This window comes from Callithrix jacchus, chromosome X (assembly GCF_049354715.1).
Source record: "Callithrix jacchus isolate 240 chromosome X, calJac240_pri, whole genome shotgun sequence".
Classification (NCBI taxonomy): domain Eukaryota; kingdom Metazoa; phylum Chordata; class Mammalia; order Primates; family Cebidae; genus Callithrix; species Callithrix jacchus.
Genome location: NC_133524.1, coordinates 64,980,903 through 64,997,878, shown reverse-complemented (window position 1 = coordinate 64,997,878; position 16,976 = coordinate 64,980,903). Strand labels below are relative to the sequence as shown.

At 41.3% G+C, this 16,976-nt stretch overlaps 1 pseudogene; it reads right to left on the bottom strand.

The window, feature by feature from the left end:
• Positions 1 to 1,895: 1,895 nt before the first annotated feature.
• LOC100398961 (RRP15-like protein) lies at positions 1,896 to 9,184 on the bottom strand (annotated as a pseudogene).
• Between the last annotated feature and the right edge of the window lie 7,792 nt (positions 9,185 to 16,976).

Genomic DNA, 16,976 nt, shown 5'->3' with positions numbered 1-16,976 from the left:
TACATATGATGGGACTGTTTAGCATTCCTTGAGTAAGTACTTTCCAATGAAATCGGCTAGCTGGCCTTTCATTATTGATAGCTGGTATTGTAAAAACAAATTTTTCTTGTCTTGTTTTGCAAGGGGAATACTATAAAAGCGGCCTTTTAAGTCAACAATGACTATAGGCCAAACTCAAGGAATTGCCACTGGGGAAGAAAGCCCCTGTTGAAGGGGCCCCATAGGTTGTAAATTAGTATTGATAGCCCATAAGTCATGCAAAAGTCTCCATTTACCAGACCTTTTGGGAATTACGAAAATGGGTGAATTCCAAGGGCTATTTGATGGTCCCATGTGGCTGGCTCTTAGGTGTTCCTCAACTAATTCATGGGATTGTTGTAATTCTCTCCCTTTAAAGGCTGCTATTCTACCAAAATATAACTTTGAGAGAGCTATGTCAGGAGTAGGGGAGGAATAGCACTAGCCATTATGAGACAGGGGTCTTATGTTCACATAATTCATCAATTTCTGCCCTCCAGAGGCAGTATTGACTGGCATCTAAAGTTGTTTTAGCTAGCACTAACCAGGCCCTTGGGGCCATATGGAAGTTGTTTGCTATGGCCTCTATTAATTCTTTAGTATATGGGCTAGAAGTTCCATTTCCTCTAATGCTTTTTCTGATCTCTTTATAACTGTTGAAAGTAATGGGTTCATACATCTGATTGCCTTGTTGATCTTTTATCACTGGGCAGGCCAAGAGCTCCCCTTTTAATGCTGCTTGCCTAAAACAGGGTCCCATAACTGTTATGTATCCCTTGTCTTTTTTCCAATTTATTGGGGGAGGACACTCAGGAAAAGCCTCCATTTCCTCTTTGGTATCTCTATCCGGTAATGGTGTGGCAAAGGGAAGAGGAGGAGACAGTAAGGTAGGTGATGATTTCTCCTCCATTCCCTTTCTGTGTAGAGTGGGGACACAGCAGCTATAACTAAGGCCCATAACATTAAAGATGTTACTGGGACCCTTTGCCCTTGTGCATGATGTTGTTTAAGATTTCTCACCACTTTATGTCTAGTGTGCCTTCTTCTGGGAACCACGGGTTATAGGAAACAACAGTTTGCATTAGGTCCCTTAATTGAGCCTGCAAAACTGAGACTCCACTAGCTTTAAGCAGCTGTTTCAATACTTGTCTATACTGTTGCTGTTGAATTGATAACTGTTGTCCCATGATGAAACCCTAGCTTAGAAATTACCCCAAACTTGGAAATCCTGAGTGGGCACCAATGACTTATTGACTGCACAGTCTCTTCACCTTTATTTTTGAGGATTCTGTTGTGATCTGCTTCAACACTCCTCACAAGGGTCAGCAGCTGCTGAGTCTGTCCTGCTGAGTGATAGACGCAAGGAGTATTCAGGTATGCAGTGTAGAGCACCTAGGGGACCCCTGGCACAGTGGGCAGTTTCGATAAGCTGGAGCCACTTGCTTTTATTCAGTACAGAAATAATGCCAAAAACCTGGAGCCAACAAAATCTGTGGGAAATTAAAATTGTTTTTTTTTTTTTTAACGCGAAAGAGTTTATGAATTGGTACTGTATTTCTGAAAACATCGGTGATACTGAAATAACATACTAACAGACATGACCAATATAATCCTGACAAAATGTGTATCTCACTGGTCAAGCAGCAATATTTCCTTTTACAAAAGTTCTGAGGAACAATGCTTAAAATTATACTAGGGTTTAAAATATAATTTTAATAAAGTATATATAAAGTGTACATGAAAAGGGGAAATATGAAATGAGGCAAAAGTCTTTTGACTTCCTTACAAATGGTATCCTTATAATTCCTCAACTATCAGGGGATGAAATATTTTTCTGGAAAAAATAAAATTATTATAATTTTATTTCCTATGGTGCTTTATGTATCAGAGTCACTTGCAGATTCTGGTCTGCTGCCATCTGGCCCATCACTTTCCTTGTCCCAGTCCTTCATACATGCTCTCATCATGAAGTCGTCACTTAGGATTGTCCAACCTGGGCCCTCTTCTGATTTCACTTCAGTCTGTTTGGCTTTTGGTTTCTTCTTGCTTGAGGTAGTCTCATTTGTACTTTGATCCATTCCTTTCAAAACGCTGATAAAATATTTCTTGGAAACAGTTGATATCAACTTAGTTTGCTTTCTTTTTTTTTTTTTTAATTTTTTATTGGATTATAGGTTTTGGGGTACATGAGCAGAGCATGCAAGACAGTTGCATAGGTACACACATGGCAGTGTGCTTTGCTTTTCTTCTCCCCTTCACCCACATTTGGCATTTCTCCCCAGGCTATCCCTCCCCACCTCCCCCTCCCACTGGCCCTCCCATTTTCCCCCCAATAGACCCCAGTGTTTAGTACTCCCCTTTCTGTGTCCATGTGTTCTCATTTTTCATCACCCACCTATGAGTGAGAATATGCGGTGTTTCATTTTCTGTTCTTGTGTCAGTTTGCTGAGGATGATGTTCTCCAGATTCATCCATGTCCCTACAAACGACACGAACTCATCATTTCTGATCGCTGCATAATATTCCATGGTGTATATATGCCACATTTTTCCAATCCAGTCTATTATCAATGGGCATTTGGGTTGATTCCAGGTCTTTGCTATTGTAAACAGTGCTGCAATGAACATTCGTGTACATGTGTCCTTATAGTAGAACGATTTATAGTCTTTTGGATATATACCCAGTAATGGGATTGCTGGGTCAAATGGAATTTCTATTTCTAAGGCCTTGAGGAATCGCCACACTGTCTTCCACAATGGTTGAACTAATTTACACTCCCACCAACAGTGTAAAAGTGTTCCTTTTTCTCCACATCCTCTCCAGCATCTGTTGTCTCCAGATTTTTTAATGATCGCCATTCTAACTGGCGTGAGATGGTATCTCAATGTGGTTTTGATTTGCATCTCTCTGATGACCAGTGACGAGCATTTTTTCATATGATTGTTGGCCTCATATATGTCTTCTTTCGTAAAGTATCTGTTCATATCCTTTACCCACTTTTGAATGGGCTTGTTTGTTTTTTTCCTGTAAATCTGCTTGAGTTGTTTGTAAATTCTGGATATCAGCCCTTTGTCAGATGGGTAGACTGCGAAAATTTTTTCCCATTCTGTTGGTTGCCGATCCACTCTAGTGACTGTTTCTTTTGCCGTGCAGAAGCTGTGGAGTTTCATTAGGTCCCATTTGTCTATTTTGGCTTTTGTTGCCAATGCTCTTGGTGTTTTGTTCATGAAGTCCTTGCCTACTCCTATGTCCTGGATAGTTTTGCCTAGATTTCCTTCTAGGGTTTTTATGGTGCCAGGTCTTATGTTTAAGTCTTTAATCCATCTGGAGTTAATTTTAGTGTATGGTGTCAGGAAGGGGTCCAGTTTCTGCTTTCTGCACATGGCTAGCCAGTTTTCCCAACACCATTTGTTAAACATGGAATCCTTGCCCCATTCCTTGTTTTTTCCAGGTTTATCAAAGATTGTATAGTTGTATGTATGTTGTGTTGCCTCCGGTGCCTCTGTTTTGTTCCATTGATATATATCTCTGTTTTGGTACCAGTACCATGCTGTTTTGATTACTGTAGCCTTGTAGTATAGTTTGAAATCCGGTAGTGTGATGACCCCGCTGAGTTCTTTTTGCTTAGAATTGACTTGGCTATGCGGGCTCTCTTTTGGTTCCATATGAAGTTCATGGTGGTTTTTTCCAGTTCTGTGAAGAAAGTCAATGGTAGCTTGATGGGGATAGCGTTGATTCTGTAAATTACTTTGGGCAGTATAGCCATTTTCACGATATTAATTCTTCCTAACCATGAACATGGAATGTTTCTCCATCTGTTTGTGTCCTCTCTGATTTCGTTGAGCAGTGGTTTGTAGTTCTCCTTGAAGAGGTCCCTTACGTTCCTTGTGAGTTGTATTCCAAGGTATTTTATTCTTTTTGTAGCAATTGCGAATGGCAGTTCGCTCTTGATTTGGCTTTCTTTAAGTCTGTTATTGGTGTAGACGAATGCTTGTGATTTTTGCACATTGATTCTATATCCTGAGACTTTGCTGAAGTTGTTTATCAGTTTCAGGAGTTTTTGGGCTGAGGCGATGGGGTCTTCTAGGTATACTATCATGTCGTCTGCAAATAGAGACAATTTGGCTTCCACCTTTCCTATTTGAATACCCTTTATTTCTTTTTCTTGCCTGATTGCTCTGGCTAGAACTTCCAGTACTATATTGAATAGGAGTGGTGAGAGAGGGCATCCTTGTCTAGTACCAGATTTCAGAGGGAATGCTTCCAGTTTTTGCCCATTCAGTATGATATTGGCTGTTGGTTTGTCATAAATAGCTTTTATTACTTTGAGATACGTTCCATCGATACCGAGTTTATTGAGGGTTTTTAGCATAAAGGGCTGTTGAATTTTGTCAAATGCCTTCTCTGCGTCAATTGAGATAATCATGTGGTTTTTGTTTTTGGTTCTGTTTATGTGGTGAATTACGTTGATAGACTTGCGTATGTTGAACCAGCCTTGCATCCCCGGGATGAATCCTACTTGATCATGATGAATAAGTTTTTTGATTTGCTGTTGCAATCGGCTTGCCAATATCTTATCGAAGATTTTTGCATCTATGTTCATCATGGATATTGGCCTGAAGTTTTCTTTTCTCGTTGGGTCTCTGCCGGGTTTTGGTATCAGGATGATTTTGGTCTCATAAAATGATTTGGGAAGGATTCCCTCTTTTTGGATTGTTTGAAATAGTTTCAGAAGGAATGGTACCAGCTCCTCCTTGTGTGTCTGGTAGAATTCGGCTGTGAACCCATCTGGACCTGGGCTTTTTTTGTGAGGTAGGCTCTTAATTGCTGCCTCAACTTCAGACCTTGTTATTGGTCTATTCATAGTTTCAGCTTCCTCCTGGTTTAGGCTTGGGAGGACACAGGAGTCCAGGAATTTATCCATTTCTTCCAGGTTTACTAGTTTATGCGCATAGAGTTGTTTGTAATATTCTCTGATGATGGTTTGAATTTCTGTGGAATCTGTGGTGATTTCCCCTTTATCATTTTTTATTGCATCTATTTGGTTGTTCTCTCTTTTATTTTTAATCAATCTGGCTAGTGGTCTGTCTATTTTGTTGATCTTTTCAAAAAACCAGCTCTTGGATTTATTGATTTTTTTAAGGGTTTTTCGTGTCTCAATCTCCTTCAGCTCAGCTCTGATCTTAGTAATTTCTTGTCTTCTGCTGGGTTTTGAGTTTTTTTGATCTTGCTCCTCTAGCTCTTTCAATTTTGACGATAGGGTGTCAATTTTGGATCTCTCCATTCTCCTCATATGGGCACTTATTGCTATATACTTTCCTCTAGAGACTGCTTTAAATGTGTCCCAGAGGTTCTGGCACGTTGTGTCTTCATTCTCATTGGTTTCGAAGAACTTCTTTATTTCTGCCTTCATTTCGTTGTTTACCCAGTCAACATTCAAGAGCCAGTTGTTCAGTTTCCATAAAGCTGTGCGGTTCTGGGTCGGTTTCTGAATTCTGAGTTCTAACTTGATTGCACTATGGTCTGAGAGGCTGTTTGTTATGATTTCAGTTGTTTTTCATTTGTTGAGCAGTGCTTTACTTCCAATTATGTGGTCAATTTTAGAGTAGGTGTGATGTGGTGCTGAGAAGAATGTGTATTCTGTGGATTTGGGGTGGAGAGTTCAGTAAATATCCACCAGGTTTGCTTGCTCCAGGTCTGAGTTCAAGCCCTGGGTATCCTTGTTGATTTTCTGTCTGGTTGATCTGTCTAGTATTGACAGTGGAGTGTTAAAGTCTCCCACTATTATTGTGTGGAAGTCTACGTCCTTCTGTAAGTCATTAAGAACTTGCCTTATGTATCTGGGTGCTCCTGTGTTGGGTCCATATATGTTTAGGATCGTTAGCTCTTCTTGTTGTATCGATCCTTTTACCATTATGTAATGGCCTTCTTTGTCTCTTTTGATCTTTGTTGCTTTAAAGTCTATTATATCAGAGATGAGAATTGCAACTCCTGCTTTTTTTTGCTTTCCATTTGCTTGGTAAATCTTCCTCCATCCCTTTATTTTGAGCCTTTGTGTATCCTTGCATGTGAGATGGGTTTCCTGGATACAGCACACTGATGGGTTTTGGATTTTTATCCAATTTGCCAGTCTGTGTCTTTTGATTGGTGCATTTAGTCCATTTACATTTAGGGTTAATATTGTTATGTGTGAATTTGATACTGCCATTTTGATTCTAAGTGGCTGTTTTGCCTGTTAGTTGTTGTAGATTCTTCATTATGTTGAAGCTCTTCAGCATTCAGTGTGATTTTGGAATGGCTGGTACTGATTGATCCTTTCTATGTGTAGTGCCTCTTTTAGGAGCTCTTGTAAAGCAGGCCTGGTGGTGACAAAATCTCTGAGTACTTGCTTGTTCGCAAAGGATTTTATTTTTCCTTCACTTCTGAAGCTCAGTTTGGCTGGATATGAAATTCTGGGTTGAAAGTTCTTTTCTTTAACAATGTTGAATATTGGCCCCCACTCTCTTCTGGCTTGTAGTGTTTCTGCCGAGAGATCTGCTGTGAGTCTGATGGGCTTCCCTTTGTGGGTGACCCAACCTTTCTCTCTGGCTGCCCTTAGTATTCTCTCCTTTATTTCAACCCTGTTGAATCTGACGATTATGTGCCTTGGGGTTGCTCTTCTTGCGGAATATCTTTGTGGTGTTCTCTGTATTTCCTGCAATTGAGTGTTGGCTTGTCTTGCTAGGTGGGGGAAATTTTCCTGGATGATGTCCTGAAGAGTATTTTCCAGCTGGGATTCATTCTCTTCGTCCCCTTCTGGTACACCTATCAAACGTAGGTTAGGTCTTTTCACATAGTCCCACATTTCTTGGAGACTTTGTTCATTCCTTTTTGTGCTTTTTTCTCTGATCTTGGTTTCTCGTTTTATTTCATTGAGTTGGTCTTCGACTTCAGATATTCTTTCTTCTGCTTGGTCAATTCGGCTATTGAAACTTGCGTTTGCTTCGCGAAGTTCTCGTATTGTGTTTTTCAGCTCCTTTAATTCATTCATATTCCTCTCTAAGGTATCCATTCTTGTTATCATTTCCTCGAATCTTTTTTCAAATCTTTTTTCAAGGTTCTTAGTTTCTTTGCATTGATTTAATACATGATCTTTTAGCTCACAAAAGTTTCTCATTATCCATCTTCTGAAGTCTAATTCCGTCATTTCGTCACAGTCATTCTCCGTCCAGCTTTGTTCCCTTGCTGGTGAGGAGTTTTGGTCCTTTCTAGGAGGCGAGGTGTTCTGGTTTCGGGTGTTTTCCTCCTTTTTCCGCTGGTTTCTTCCCATCTTTGTGGATTTGTCCGCTGGTCGTCTGCGTAGTTGCTGACTTTTCGTTTGGGTCTCTGAGTGGACACCCAGAATGTTGATGATGAAGTATTTCTGTTGCTTGGTTTTCCTTCTACCAGTCTAGCCCCTTCGCTGTACGACTGCTGAGGTCCGCTGCAGACCCTGCTTGTCTGGGGTGCACCTCTAGTAGCTGTGGCACAGTGAGGGATGCTACCAGTTTCTTTTTCTGCTCTCTTTGTCCCAGGATGATGCCTGCCTAATTACAGTCTTTTGGATATAAAGGGGTCAGGGAGCTGCTTGAGGAGACAGTTTGTACTTTATAGGGGTTTAATTGCTGAGCTGTGCACTCTGTTGTTCATTCAGGGCTGTTAGGCTGTTATGTTTGATTCTGCTGCAACACAGCTCATTAAACAACCCTTTTTTTTTTCTCAAATGCTCTGTGTTGAGGGGTTTGGGCTTTATTTTTGGATGTCCGATCAGGTGTCCTGCCCAGCTCAAAGGCAGAGTAGCCACTGTTTGGCTGCCGAGGCTCCGCCCTGCTGTTGTGTGATTCGCGCTGTTCCTGCCGGCTCTGCTGTGGTCTCCGCCACGCCCTGCGGCGGAGTCTCTTCGTTGTAGCGTGTTGCCTCAGCAACGGCAGGCTGCATCAGCAGTGGGTGTGTATCTCAGTAGGGACAGGTTTCCTTGGCAACGGCTGGCTGTGTCAGCAGTGGGCATGTATCTCAGTTGGGGCGGGTTGCCTCGGCAATGGCTGGCTGCCTCAGCAGTGGGCGTGTATATCAGTTGGGGCAGGTTGCCTCCCTAGTGGTGGACGCCCCTCCCCCACAGAACGTCTCGGACCTTCGGCCCGGGATAGTTTGAAATCGCGGTTTTGTTCGTCCCACTGGGTATCCCAAACGATCTGTCCCTGCAATCCCCTGGGCTGGGCTACTGTGCAAGTCTCGTTCAGTATCAAGTCCAGCCCTCTCAAGTCTCAGGTTGCCGGTTCAACAAGGCACCCGGACAAGCGCGCCCTGTGGGGATTGCTGGGTAGGGCCGGCCGCCCCTGCCCCGGCTGCCGGCTTCACCAGGCAGACCTACTGCCTGGCGTCCCGTGTCTTTTTACACTTGGGAGTTTCCCCGTTCTGTGGGCAACAAAGATCAGTCTGGAAATGCAGCACTGACTCACCGTTTGCGAATTCAACTCGGGCTCCAATCCTGGGTTGTTCTCACAGCGCCATCTTGAGTCCCCTCCCAGTTTGCTTTCTAGTAGAGCTTTCAGCTTCTTTAACCTTCTCATCAACGTTCTTTTGATGTTTGTGAACAGCATTAAATAATTGCACCACACCCCTCCTTGCAATTCGCTGAATATTTCTCTCTGTCTCCTTGTCTTAGACAACATCTGGCTTTACTCTGCATATCATTTCCCACTCCATCCACTTATCACGCTGTTTTATTTTCTCTTGTTTTTCTTGCTTTAACTTTTCTTTTTCCTTTTCCAGCTTCTTATTTTTGACCAGAATAGTAGGTTTACTTTCAGGAGTTTTCTTGTTGAGGACTGCAGCCATGGCATCTGCCCAGCCTGTATTAGTCCTAATATTTGATTCCGTGTCATCTTCATTTTCTTATCACTGGGCTCAGCATAACCCTCATTGTCAGCTTCTATTGCTTCCTCATCAGAATAAAAGTAGTCATATTCTGATCCACAGCTTCCTATTATAGAGCCTCCTATTACAGCACCTTTGCTATCGGAAGCGTCTGTACCCTCCTCTTCCAGGACTGATGCTACACCTCCGATTGCCATTTTCATCATCTTCTTTGGGGTCATTTTCAGATTGCCTCTGCACTCACACATGAGTCTGGAATGGCGGCTGCCATTTATCCATGCTGAAAGTGTTTCAGGTAATTAAAATTGTTGTCCCTACTTGCAGGGAAGTGTCTCATGAGTGGATGATCAAAGGTAGGTTTCTGGACAACAAAAGTAAACAAGCCTATTTAGATAAACTCTCCTACATTTTCTTACACCTACTTCTTTCCCTCTGCCTCAGCGTAAGAGAAGAGCTGCCTTCAGCTTATTCTCCCCTGAAGATTTTCAGAATCTTTTGACCTTTCAAAAGGCCTTCCTCTTCCCGATAGCTTCTTTATTTTTATTTTTTATTGCATTTTAGGTTTTGGGGTACATGTGCAGAGCATGCAATAGAGTTGCATAGGTACACACATGGCAGTGTGTTTTGTTTGCTTTCTCCCCTCCACCCACACTTGGCATTTCTCCCCAGGCTATCCCTCCCCTGCTCCGCCTCCCACTGCCCCTCTCCTTTCCCCCCCAATAGACTCCAGTGTTTAGTACTCCCCTCCCTGTGTCCACGTGTTCTCATTTTTCATCACCCGCCTATGAGTGAGAATATGCGGTGTTTCATTTTCTGTTCTTGTGTCGGTTTGCTGAGGATGATGTTCTCCAGATTCATCCATGTCCCTACAAACGACACGAACTCATCATTTCTGATTGCTGCATAATATTCCATGGTGTATATGTGCCACATTTTCCCAATCCAGTCTATCATCAATGGGCATTTGGGTTGATTCCAGGTCTTTGCTATTGTAAACAGTGCTGCAATGAACATTCGTGTGCCTGTGTCCTTATAGTAGAACGATTTATAGTCCTTTGGATATATACCCAGTAATGGGATTGCTGGGTCAAATGGAATTTCTATTTCTAAGGCCTGGAAGAATCGCCACACTGTCTTCCACAATGGTTGAACTAATTTACACTCCCACCAACAGTGTAAAAGTGTTCCTTTTTCTCCACATCCCCTCCAGCATCTGTTGTCTCCAGATTTTTTAATGATCGCCATTCTAACTGGCGTGAGATGGTATCAAAATGTGGTTTTGATTTGCATCTCTCTGATGACCAGTGACGATGAGCATTTCTTCATATGATTGTTTGCCTCATATATGTCTCCTTTCGTAAACTGTCTGTTCATATCCTTTGCCCAATTTTGAATGGGCTTGTTTGCTTTTTCCTGTAAATCTGTTTGAGTTCTTCATAAATTCTGGATATCAGTCCTTTGTCAGATGGGTAAACTGCAAAAATTTTTTTCCATTCTGTTGGTTGCCAATTCACTCTAGAGACTGTTTTTTTTTGCTGTGCAGAAGCTGTGGAGTTTCATTAGGTTCCATTTGTCTATTTTGGCTTTTGTTGCCAATGCTTTTGGTGTTTTGTTCATGAAGTCCTTGCCTACTCCTATGTCCTGGATGGTTTTGCCTAGATTTCCTTCTAGGGTTTTTATGTTACCAGGTCTTATGTTTAAGTCTTTAATCCATCTGGAGTTAATTTTGGTGTAAGGTGTCAGGAAGGGGTCCAGTTTCTGCTTTCTGCACATGGCTAGCCAGTTTTCCCAGCACCATTTGTTGAACAGGGAATCTTTTCCCCCTTGCTTGTTTTTGTCAGGTTTATCAAAGATTGTATGGTTGTAGATATGTTGTGTTGCCTCTGATGCCTCTGTTCTGTTCCATTGGTCTATATCTCTGTTTTGGTACCAGTACCATGCTGTTGTGATTACTGTAGCCTTGTAGTATAGTTTGAAATCCGGTAGTGTGATGCCCCCCGCTGTGTTCTTTTTGCTTAGAATTGACTTGGCTATGCGGGCTCTCTTTTGGTTCCATATGAAGTTCATGGTGGTTTTTTCTAGTTCTCTGAAGAAAGTCACTGGTAGCTTCATGGGTATAGCATTGATTCTGTAAATTACTTTGGGCAGTATAGCCATTTTCACGATATTAATTCTTCCTAACCATGAACATGGAATGTTTCTCCATCTGTTTGTGTCCTCTCTGATTTCGTTGAGCAGTGCTTTGTAGTTTTCCTTGAAGAGGTCCCTCACGTTCCTTGTGAGTTGTATTTTAAGGTATTTTATTCTTTTTGTAGCAATTGTGAATGGCAGTTTGTTCTTGATTTGGCTCTCTTTAAGTCTGTTATTGATGTAGAGGAAGGCTTGTGATTTTTGCACATTGATTTTATATCCTGAGACTTTGCTGAAGTTGCTTATCAGTTTCAGGAGTTTTTGGGCTGAGGCAATGGGGTCTTCTAGGTATACTATCATGTCGTCTGCAAATAGAGACAATTTGGCTTCCACCTTTCCTATTTGAATACACTTTATTTCTTTTTCTGGCCTGATTGCTGTGGCTAGAACTTCCAGTACTATACTGAATAGGAGTGGTGACAGAGGGCATCCTTGTCTAGTGCCGGATTTCAAAGGGAATGCTTCCAGTTTTTGCCCATTCGGTATGATATTGGTTGTTGGTTTGTCATAAATAGCTTATATTACTTTGAGATACGTTCCATTGATACCAAGTTTATTGAAAGTTTTTAGCATAAAGGGCTGTTGAATTTTGTCAAATGCCTTCTCTGCATCAATTGAGATAATCATGTGGTTTTTGTTTTTGGTTCTGTTTATGTGGTGAATTATGTTGATAGACTTGCGTATGTTGAACCAGCCTTGCATTTCCGGTATGAATCCTACTTGATCATGATGAATAAGTTTTTTGATTTGCTGTTGCAATCGGCTTGCCAATATTTTATTGAAGATTTTTGCATCTATGTTCATCATGGATATTGGCCTGAAGTTTTCTTTTCTTGTTGGGTCTCTGCCGGGTTTTGGTATCAGGATGATATTGGTCTCATAGAATGATTTGGGAAGGATTCCTTCTTTTTGGATTATTTGGAATAGTTTCAGAAGGAATGGTACCAGCTCTTCTTTGTGTGTCTGTTAGAATTCGGCTGTGAACCCATCTGGACCTGGGATTTTTTTGTGTGTGGTAGGCTCTTAATTGCTACCTTGACTTCTGACCTTGTTATTGGTCTATTCATAGTTTCAGCTTCCTTCTGGTTTAGGCTTGGGAGGACAAAGGAGTCCAGGAATTTATCCATTTCTTCCAGGTTTACTAGTTTATGTGCATAGAGTTGTTTGTAATATTCTCTGATGATGGTTTGAATTTCTGTGGAATCTGTGGTGATTTCCCCTTTATCATTTTTTATTGCATCTATTTGGTTGTTCTCTTTTTTCTTTTTAATCAATCTGGCTAGTGGTCTAACTATTTAGTTGATCTTTTCAAAAAACCAGCTCTTGGATATCTTGATTTTTTGGAGGGTTTTTCGTGTCTCAATCTCCTTCAGTTCAGGTCTGATTTTAGTTATTTCTTGTCTTCTGCTGGGTTTGCGTTTTTTTGATCTTGCTCCTCTAGTTCTTTCAATTTTGACGATAGGGGGTCAATTTTGGATTTCTCCATTCTACTCATATGGGCACTTATTGCTATATACTTTCTTCTAGAGACTGCTTTAAATGTGTCCCAGAGATTCTGGCATGTTGTGTCTTCATTCTCATTGGTTTTGAAGAACTTCTTTATTTCTGCCTTCATTTCATTGTTTATCCAGTCAACATTCAAGAGCCAGTTGTTCAGTTTCCATGAAGCTGTGCGGTTCTGTGTTGGTTTCTGAATTCTGAGTTCTAACTTGATTGCACTATGGTCTGAGAGGCTGTTTGTTATGATTTCAGTTGTTTTGCATTTGCTGAGCAGTGCTATACTTCCAATTATGTGGTCAATTTTAGAGTAGGTGTGATGTGGTGCTGAGAAGAATGTATATTCTGTGGATTTGGGGTGGAGAGTTCTGTAAATGTCTATCAGGTTTGCTTGTTCCAGGTCTGAGTTCAAGCCCTGGATATCCTTGTTGATTTTCTGTCTGGTGGATCTGTCTAATATTGACAGGGGAGTGTTAAAGTCTCCCACTATTATTGTGTGGGAGTCTAAGTCTCTTTGTAAGTTGTTAAGATCTTGCCTTATGTATCTGGGTGCTCCTGTATTGGGTCCATATATGTTTAAAATAGTTAGCTCTTTTTGTTGTATCGCTCCTTTTACCATTATGTAATGACCTTCTTTGTCTCTTTTGATCTTTGTTGCTTTAAAGTCTATTTTATCAGAGATGAGAATTGCAACTCCTGCTTTTTTTTGCTTTCCATTTGCTTGGTAAATCTTCCTCCATCCCTTTATTTTGAGCCTTTGTGTATCCTTGCATGTGAGATGGGTTTTCTAGATACAGCACACTGATGGGTTCTGGATTTTTATCCAATTTGCCAGTCTGTGTCTTTTGATTGGTGCATTTAGTCCATTTACATTTAGGGTTAATATTGTTATGTGTGAATTTGATACTGCCATTTTGATGCTAGCTGGCTGTTTTGCCTGTTAGTTGTTGTAGATTCTTCATCATGTTGATGCTCTTTAGCGTTTAGTGTGATTTTGGAATGGCTGGTACTGGTTATTCCTTTCTATGTGTAGTGCCTTTTTCAGGAACTCTTGTAAAGCAGGCCTGGTGGTGACAAAATCTCTGAGTACTTGCTTGTTCACAAAGGATTTTATTTTTTCTTCACTTCTGAGGCTCAGTTTGGCTGGATATGTAATTCTGGGTTGAAAATTCTTTTCTTTAAGGATGTTGAATATTGGCCCCCACTCTCTTCTGGCTTGTAGAGTTTCTGCCGAGCGTTGTGCTGTGAGTCTGATGGGCTTCCCTTTGTGGGTGACCCGACCTTTTTCTCTGGCTATCCTTAGTAATTTCTCCTTTAGTTCAACCTTGTTGAATCTGATGATTATGTGCCTTGGGGTTGCTCTTCTTGCGGAATATCTTTGTGGTGTTCTCTGTATTTCCTGTAATTGAGTGTTGGTCTGTCTTGCTTGGTGGGGGAAATTTTCCTGGATAATGTCCTGAAGAGTATTTTTTAGCTCGGATTCATTCTCTTCGTCACATTCTGGCACACCTATCAAACGTAGGTTAGTTCTCTTCACATAGTCCCACATTTCTTGGAGAGTTTGTTCATTCCTTTTTGCACTTTTTCCTCTGATCTTGGTTTCTCATTTTATTTCATTGAGTTGATCTTCGACTTCAGATATTCTTTCTTCTGCTTGGTCCATTCAGCTATTGAAACTTGTGCATGCTTCGCAAAGTTCTCGTATTGTGCTTTTTAGCTTTTTTAATTCATTTATATTCCTCTCTAAGTTATTCATTCTTGTTATCATTTTCTTGAATCTTTGTTCATATCTTTTTTCAAGGTTCTTAGTTTCTTTGCATTGATTTAAAACATGTTCTTTTAGCTCACAAAAGTTTCTCATTATCCACCTTCTGAAGTCTAATTCCATCATTTTGTCACAGTCATTCTCCGTCCAGCTTTGTTACCTTGCTGGTGAGGAGTTTTGGTCCTTTCTAGGAGGCAAAGTGTTCTTGTTTCGGGTGTTTTCCTCCTTTTTGCGCTGGTTTCTTCCCATCTTTGTGGATTTATCCACTTGTCATCTGTGTAGTTGCTGACTTTTCGATTGTGTCTCTGAATGGACACCCAGATTGTTGATGATGAAATATTTCTGTTACTTTTTTTTCCTTCTACCAGTCTAGCCCCTTTGCTGTACGACTTCTGAGGTCCACTCCAGGCCCTGCTTGTCTGGGGTGAAACTATAGCAGCTGCAGAACAATGAGTGGTGCTACCAGTTTCTTTTTCTGCTATCTTTGTCCTAGAATGATGCCTGCCAAATGTCAGTCTTTTGTTTATAGAGGGGTCAGGGAGCTGCTTGAGGAGACAGTCTGTACTTTATAGGAGCTAAATTGCTGATCTGTGAGCTCTATTGTTTATTCTGGGCTGTTAGGCTGCTATGTTTAATTCTGCTGCAACAGAACTCATAAAAAAGAAACAAACCCTTTTTTTTTTAGCTGCTCTTTCTAAAGGGGTTGGGGCTTTATTTTTGAGTGTCCATTGTTCTGTCTTGCACAGCTAGGAGGCAGTCTAGTCACTATTTGCCTGCCGAGGCTCTGCCCTGCTGGTGTGAGGTTCGCCCTGTTGCTGCAGGCCTTGCCTTTCTGCTGCGATGTCCATCCTGTTGCCATGGGCTACGCCCTGTGGCAAATTCTCTCTGTTTTACCGGGTTGCCTCAGCAATGGCAGGCTGCATCAGAAATGGGCGTGTACCTCAGTAGTGGCTGATTGCCTCAGTAATGGCGGACGCCCCTCCCACACGGAGCTGCGCTTTAAGGGAACCTCCTCACCTGGATTGTTTGAAATTGCCATTTTGTTTGTCGCACTGCGCTACCCCAAACACTGTGTCCCTGGGATTTCCTGGGCTGGCTCACTGTCCAAGTCCCGTTCAGTCTCAAGTTCAGCCCTCTCAGGTCTCATTTTGGTGGTTCAACAGGGCACCCGTAACAGTGCACTTTTGTATGGAGCGTTGTGGAGCGCCTCTGCACTCCAGCATGGGCCGCAGCCACACCGGATGCCGGCTACACCAGCCAAAACCTCTGCCTGGCGTCCCGCGTATCTTTTATACCTTGGAATTTCCCCGTTCTGTGTGCAACTAAGATCCGTCTGGAAATGCGTCCCCAACTCACCCTCTCCAAGCATCCAGCATGAGCTTCAATCCTGGGTTGTTCTCACAGTGCCATCTTGAGTCCTCTCCCGCGATAGCTTCTTTTACCACTCTAATCAACCCCCATACCTCTTCAAGGAGAGCTACAAACTACTGCTTAAGGAAATAAGAGAGAAGAATGCAAACAAATGGAAAAACTTTCCATGCTCATGGATAGGTAGAATTAATATGGTAAAAATGGCCATATCTCTCAAAGTAATTTAGAGATTCAATGCTATCCTCATCAAGCTACCATTGACTTTTTTCACATAATTAGAAAAATGTACTTTAAATTGTGTATGGAACAACAACATAAAAAGATCTCACGTAGCCAAGACAATCTTAAGCGAAAAAAAAAAAAAAAAAACAAAGCTGGAGGCATCATGTTACCTGACTTCAAACTATATTACAAGGCTACAGTAACAAAAACAGCATGCTACCAGTACCAAAACAGATATATAGACTAGTGGAACAGAGGCCGCAGTAATAACACCACACATCTACAACCATTTGATCTTTAACCAACCTGACAAAAACAAGCAACTAGGAAAGGATTCCCTATTTACTAAATGGTGTTGAGTAAACTGGCCAGCCATATGCAGAAAACTGAAACTTGACCCATTCTTTACACTTTATACGAGAATTAACTCAAGATGGATGAATGACTTAAACATAATTAAAATCATGAAAACCCTAGAAGAAAACCTAGGCAATACCATTCAGGATGTAGGCGTGGGTAAAGACTTCATAACTAAAACACCAAAAGCAATGGCAACAAAAGCCAAAACTGACAAATGGGATCTAATTAAACTAAAGAGCTTCTGCATAGCAAAATAAACTATCATCAGGATGAACGGGAAACCTGCAGAATGGGAGAAAATTTTTGCAATATATCCGTCTGACAAAAGGCTGATATCCAGAATCTACAAAGAACTTACACAAATTTACCAAAAAAAAAAACACCATAAAACCACATCAAAAAGTGGGAGAAGGATGTGAACAGACAGTTCTCAAAAGAAGAAATTTATGCACCCAACAAACATATGAAAAAAACCTCATCATCACTGGTCATTAGAGAAATGTGAATCAAAACCACATTGAGATACCATCTCACACCATTTAGAATGGCAATCTTTAAAAAGTCAGGAAACAACAAATGCTGGATAGAATGTGGAGAAATAAGAACACTTTTACACTGTTGATGAGAGTATATAAATCAGTTCAACCATTGTGGAAGA